The sequence below is a fragment of the Poromitra crassiceps genome, assembly GCF_964638095.1.
Source record: "Poromitra crassiceps genome assembly, chromosome: 4".
NCBI lineage: Eukaryota > Metazoa > Chordata > Actinopteri > Beryciformes > Melamphaidae > Poromitra > Poromitra crassiceps.
In genome coordinates, this window is record NC_139626.1 from 36043715 (window position 1) to 36051214 (window position 7500).

The window sequence follows — 7500 nt, forward strand, 5'->3', positions numbered from 1 at the left end:
ATGCCACAGTATAACACTGCCCTCTTATCACGCTGTCACCCTGAAGGCACCATGCTGCACTGATGCCACAGTATAACACTGCCCTCTTATCACACTGTCACCCTGAAGGCACCATGCTGCACTGATGCCACAGTATAACACTGCCCTCTTATCACACTGTCACCCTGAAGGCACCATGCTGCACTGATGCCACAGTATAACACTGCCCTCTTATCACACTGTCACCCTGAAGGCACCATGCTGCACTGATGCCACAGTATAACACTGCCCTCTTATCACGCTGTCACCCTGAAGGGGCACCATGCTGCACTGATGCCACAGTATAACACTGCCCTCTTATCACTCTGTCACCCTGAAGGCACCATGCTGCACTGATGCCACAGTATAACACTGCCCTCTTATCACTCTGTCACCCTGAAGGCACCATGCTGCACTGATGCCACAGTATAACACTGCCCTCTTATCACACTGTCACCCTGAAGGCACCATGCTGCACTGATGCCACAGTATAACACTGCCCTCTTATCACTCTGTCACCCTGAAGGCACCATGCTGCACTGATGCCACAGTATAACACTGCCCTCTTATCACTCTGTCACCCTGAAGGCACCATGCTGCACTGATGCCACAGTATAACACTGCCCTCTTATCATGCTGTCACCCTGAAGGGGCACCATGCTGCACTGATGCCACAGTATAACACTGCCCTCTTATCACTCTGTCACCCTGAAGGGGCACCATGCTGCACTGATGCCACAGTATAACACTGCCCTCTTATCACTCTGTCACCCTGAAGGGGCACCATGCTGCACTGATGCCACAGTATAACACTGCCCTCTTATCACTCTGTCACCCTGAAGGGGCACCATGCTGCACTGATGCCACAGTATAACACTGCCCTCTTATCACTCTGTCACCCTGAAGGGGCACCATGCTGCACTGATGCCACAGTATAACACTGCCCTCTTATCACACTGTCACCCTGAAGGGGCACCATGCTGCACTGATGCCACAGTATAACACTGCCCTCTTATCACGCTGTCACCCTGAAGGCACCATGCTGCACTGATGCCACAGTATAACACTGCCCTCTTATCACTCTGTCACCCTGAAGGGGCACCATGCTGCACTGATGCCACAGTATAACACTGCCCTCTTATCACTCTGTCACCCTGAAGGCACCATGCTGCACTGATGCCACAGTATAACACTGCCCTCTTATCACGCTGTCACCCTGAAGGCACCATGCTGCACTGATGCCACAGTATAACACTGCCCTCTTATCACTCTGTCACCCTGAAGGCACCATGCTGCACTGATGCCACAGTATAACACTGCCCTCTTATCATGCTGTCACCCTGAAGGGGGCGCACCATGCTGCACTGATGCCACAGTATAACACTGCCCTCTTATCACGCTGTCACCCTGAAGGCACCATGCTGCACTGATGCCACAGTATAACACTGCCCTCTTATCACGCTGTCACCCTGAAGGGGCATCAGCCTCACGGCAGTGACGGCACCCACTTTGACGCCCGGGGCCCTGTGTGAGAGAACTCCACTGTGAACCTTCTATCCATCTCCTGCTATCTCTCTCTCTCTCTCTCTCCACCTTTCTTACTCTCTCGCTCTCTTTCTGGAAGGCCCAGATGTGACAGCATGTTTGGTTGTCTTTTCGACGCAGCAGAGAGAAAAGGGGGAGAGAGGGAGCTGCCACAGTGGCTTTGGCATCTGTCTGTTCTCAATTGGAGCACTGTGCAGTGCTGATGGGAGAACAACACAGTCTGCCAGATGTCACTGACAAGCTTTGCCCGGGCGATGTGAGACAGCATCACATACAAACCATCTTTCTCCCTTCTCCGCATCACCAGCATCCTCCAAAACCTGATACTCCACAACTTAACTCCTCAAAAAGATTATGTTTTTAACGGCCCTGTAAAAAAACTTGAAATAAATTCATACTTATCGATCAATCAGTTTTGAATTGCTGAAGTATTGTAAGCCGCCAAAGTAATGGATGGCCTGCCTCAGTCTAAATGCTCTTTAACCTTTACTTCTCTCCTTTCTTTCTTCCTTTGTCCCCCTTTCTCTGCTCCTTTCTCTGCTCCTTTCTCTGCCCCTTTCTCTGCCCCTTTCTCTGCTCCTTTCTCTGCCCCTTTCTCTGCCCCTTTCTCTGCTCCTTTCTCTGCCCCTTTCTCTGCTCCTTTCTCTGCCCCTTTCTCTGCCCCTTTCTCTGCTCCTTTCTCTGCTCCTTTCTCTGCTCCTTTCTCTGCTCCTTTCTCTGCTCCTTTCTCTGCCCCTTTCTCTGCTCCTTTCTCTGCTCCTTTCTCTGCTCCTTTCTCTGCTCCTTTCTCTGCTCCTTTCTCTGCCCCTTTCTCTGCTCCTTTCTCTGCCCCTTTCTCTGCTCCTTTCTCTGCCCCTTTCTCTGCTCCTTTCTCTGCTCCTTTCTCTGCTCCTTTCTCTGCTCCTTTCTCTGCCCCTTTCTCTGCTCCTTTCTCTGCCCCTTTCTCTGCTCCTTTCTCTGCTCCTTTCTCTGCTCCTTTCTCTGCCCCTTTCTCTGCTCCTTTCTCTGCTCCTTTCTCTGCCCCTTTCTCTGCTCCTTTCTCTGCTCCTTTCTCTGCCCCTTTCTCTGCTCCTTTCTCTGCCCCTTTCTCTGCTCCTTTCTCTGCCCCTTTCTCTGCTCCTTTCTCCGCCCCTTTCTCTGCTCCTTTCTCTGCCCCTTTCTCTGCTCCTTTCTCTGCTCCTTTCTCTGCTCCTTTCTCTGCTCCTTTCTCTGCCCCTTTCTCTGCTCCTTTCTCTGCTCCTTTCTCTGCTCCTTTCTCTGCTCCTTTCTCTGCTCCTTTCTCTGCTCCTTTCTCTGCCCCTTTCTCTGCTCCTTTCTCTGCTCCTTTCTCTGCTCCTTTCTCTGCCCCTTTCTCTGCCCCTTTCTCTGCTCCTTTCTCTGCCCCTTTCTCTGCTCCTTTCTCTGCTCCTTTCTCTGCTCCTTTCTCTGCCCCTTTCTCTGCTCCTTTCTCTGCTCCTTTCTCTGCTCCTTTCTCTGCGTATTGGGGATGCATGATGATGTCGGCACATCATCGCTATCGGCCGATAAAGGCTGATTTAAATTTAAATATGGGCCTGCACCCGAAATGAACATTCCTGCCGATATGACAGGCCGATAAAACAACGCTTTATTATGCCCAAATGCTCGATGCTTGACTAAATGCTTTGTTTGAAAGAAAATGTTACATCAAAAAATGGCATGTTTTACATCACCTAACTTCAAGTACTGTAGTTTTCTTATTTTGCCCAGTGAATTCAATATTCAATGTATGAATGTGTACATTTTGAAAAGCATAGAATCTGTGTCTGCATATGCTGCCAGTGGGCCATCCTGATAAGAGTAGGCATAATGATGTGTTCATTCCACTATAGGAGAGACTTGATGTTCATGTTCTCTGAACTTACAGTAGGTGGAAGAAAAATGTGCGCAATTATCAGTATCGGCCATCAGCCAAAAGAATAGGAAAATATCGGATATCGACAAAAATCATTCCAATATTGTGCATCCCTACTACTTATCCTTTTCTCTCTCTCTCTCTCTCTCTCTCTCTCTCTCTCTCTCTCCTTCCTGGTCCTCCTGTTCTATAGCCATGGCCTGCCCCCCCCCCTCTCTCACTCTATCCTGATCCTCCTGTCCCCCCTCTCTTCACACGTGTTATGTTTTTATGTTTTTTTTTTTTTTTTTTTTCCCTTGTTTCATTGCTTGATTGCTTTGATCATGCATCTGTAAAGCACCTTGTGAAGTCCTTGGATTTTAAAGTGTGCTCTATACATTGAATTTATTATTATTATTGTTATTATTATTATTATTATTATTATTATTATTGTTATTATTATTATTATTATTATTATTATTATTATTATTATTATTATTATTATTATTATTATAGCCATGGCCTGGTCTCTCCTCTCTCAGTGTCTAGGTGACGTCTTGCAGACAGAGGAAGCAGATGGGGGACAGTGGCTCATGTGTGGCTGTCACTCTGATCATGACGGGGATGAGTGCGAGAGAGGGGGACAGGCTCCTGCATTATTAAACAGAGTCTGCCATTAAAGACATTTATACACTAGACTGACTCTATCGTACAAAAGCACCGAATACACTTGTGTAAGTGTGTGTGTGTGCGTGCATGTGTGTACACACACTTACACACACCCAGCACCATACAGTACTGTGACTTCACACACACACACACACACCCAGCACCATACAGTACTGTGACTTAACTTACACACACACACCCAGCACCATACAGTACTGTGGCTTCACTTACACACACAAACACCCAGCACCATACAGTACTGTGACTTCACTTACACACACACACCCAGCACCATACAGTACTGTGACTTCACTTACACACACACACACACACACACACACACACCATACAGTACTGTGACTTCACTTACACACACACACACACACACACACACACACCATACAGTACTGTGACTTCACTTACACACACACACACCATACAGTACTGTGGCTTCACACACACACACACACACACACACACACACACACACACACACACACACACACACACACACACACACACACACACACACACACACACACACACACACACACACACACACACACACACACACACACAGCACCATACAGTACTGTGACTTCACTTACACACACACACCCAGCACCATACAGTACTGTGGCTTCACTTACACACACACACACACACACACCCAGCACCATACAGTACTGTGACTTCACTTACACACACACACCCAGCACCATACAGTACTGTGACTTCACTTACACACACACCCAGCAGCATACAGTACTGTGGCTTCACTTACACACACACACACACACACACACACACACACACACACACACACACACACACACAGCACCATACAGTACTGTGGCTTCACTTACACACACACACACACACACCCAGCACCATACAGTACTGTGACTTCACTTACACACACACACACACACACACACCCAGCACCATACAGTACTGTGACTTCACTTACACACACACACCCAGCACCATACAGTACTGTGGCTTCACTTACACACACACACACACCCAGCACCATACAGTACTGTGGCTTCAGAGCATCGGCCATATTCAACATTTTGCACGGGATAAATGACACGGATTATCGTTAATGTTGGTGAGAGGGCACGCAATTAAACAAAGCATCGGTTTCCTGACGTGTTCAGCCTTTACTGGTGACACTATATTTATAATATTAGCGTTGTATTACACTCCCCTTTGGTTTCACTCGTGCTCAATGCTGCCAAAAAAGGACTTTAAGGGTCACATTCAGCCAACCAAAACACTGCTATTGTTCTCTGATTAAAGATTTTGGCCTCGCACGTACCTCATCTTTTTTTTTTTGCGTCTGACTTATTCATGTCGCGCAGCGAACACGAATGAGTTCCTCCCATGTCTCTGTCTGTGCGCGCACTGTAGCTACCTTCTCCCCGTCGGCTCTTCTGTCTTTGTTTTTCTATCGCTCACCCGTTGCCAATGATGCAGTGGGGGTGAGCGCAGATGTAAGAAGTGTCAACTGCGCCGATCCTCAGCAAAAGGAAAGATGAGGGGGGAGAGACAGAGAATGAGAGGAAGGGAAACAGAGAGAGGGGTAACCGTGCTCGCAAAGCATCACTTGTCGATTTACGACCATTGCTCCCTGAACCGCGCCGTATAAATTTCCAGTGTGACATCCGTTTCTACTGCTTCCAAGCCGACTACAGGCTCCGTCCCCCCAGATCTCCTCCCCAGACACACACTTGGAAAGCTTAAGTACAGACATGGTGCCAGATGTAGTCTGCCTTTGGTTTTTATTTATTAAATTGTTCGGTTTTTGAAATGTTGACTTTTTTCTACGTCGGAATCACTATGGGGGGAATGAGGATAGATGGGCTAATGTCTCCAAGGAGTGCTGCTCTCGTGTATTTGATGTGGCCGCCGCCATGCACACACAAGCGTGTGTGTGTGTGTGTGTGTGTGTGTGTGTGTGTGTGTGTGTGTGTGTGTGTGTGTGTGTGTGTGTGTGTGTGTGCGCGCGCACGCACGCACAACACACACACACACACAAGAATTTATGACAGTAAATCATGGGTGTGATGTGTGTGTGAGTGGGTTGAGGATGAAGAGAAGGGCCAAAGAGGACCAGAGGTGGCTGTGCATCCAAGAGAGAGAGAAAGAGACACAGAGAGACACAGAGAGACAGAGAGAGAGAGAGTGAGAGAGGAGCTTGGCATTGCTCATGTCTGAGTGATGGCAGTTCTTCAGGCTTGAGACATGGCCTCCCTTTAATCTCTCTATCCTTAGACATGAAATGGAGGGGTGAGGGGGGGTTTGGGGGACCTGGGCGGAAAGCTAAGCTAGGTTGTGCCGTACATTGATTTTAGCTTTCTATCTCTTTTTATTGTGAGGCAACATGCACCAAAGACATGCAAACCCACACACTCACTAACACACACACACACACACACACACACCCACACACACACACACGCACACGGGCGCACGCACACGCACACACACACACACCCACACACACACACACACACACACACACACACACACACACCCACACACACACGCGCACACGGGCGCACGCACACGCACACACACACACACACCCACACCCACACACACACACACACACACACACGCACACACACACACACACACACACACACACACACACACACACACACACACACACAGGGGATGGCAGAAAACAGAGAAATGATGACTTGCACCTCATTGGAAATGGACTCTTGGCGTGACTGGTCAGATGCCTCCTGACTTCTTCGATGCTCCTTCAAGGGGGGCTTGGAACAAGTACATCTGACAGAGTGACCCGTGGCAAGTCCAAGTCTTAACACTACTCCCATATCAAAACAAGCTCAATGACTCCAGTCTTCAAATCTCCAGCTCAAAAGAAATAAGGCCTAGCACTCTTAGCCAAAAGTGGAATCTGCAAAGAAAACATAGCCATAGAGGAGTAGAAGCTGAGGTGCTAGAAGATTGCGTTATAAGTACCACACCTGTTTCCAGTTAAAAAAGTGGGGGCCAGTAGCGAGATTAGCTAAAACATGCCCATAAAGGGAGAAGGTGGCCGGGCCTGGGCTCTGATAACAGAACACAGCAGAACAGAACCCACTTTGGCCTGCAGTCATTTCAAAGGGCTGCTCATAATGCTATGCGATGCTAACATTCCACTGGTAGGCTACACACAGGAGAACTACTGTCATGCAGCCAGAGACATTGTCAGGATCTGTAGAACTTTAGCCCTTAAGCTGTGCTATTTTGGAAAGATACAGGTTTTGGAATGAATTTGATTTTGCATAGATCTACCATGGATTGTTTTAATTTAATCAAGTTTCTTCGGATTTCTCTCCCATTTTCTCCCCAATTGTACTTGGACAAGTCCCAATCCCCTCTGCTGTCCCGGTCGT

At 48.2% G+C, this 7500-nt stretch overlaps 1 protein-coding gene across 1 annotated transcript in view; it reads right to left on the minus strand.

The window, feature by feature from the left end:
- Positions 1 to 7500, minus strand: part of bnc2 (basonuclin zinc finger protein 2) — a gene marked incomplete at both ends in the record, with an annotated part of 69780 nt that overhangs the window by 35917 nt on the left and 26363 nt on the right. The gene's annotated exons all lie outside the window — the stretch shown is intronic.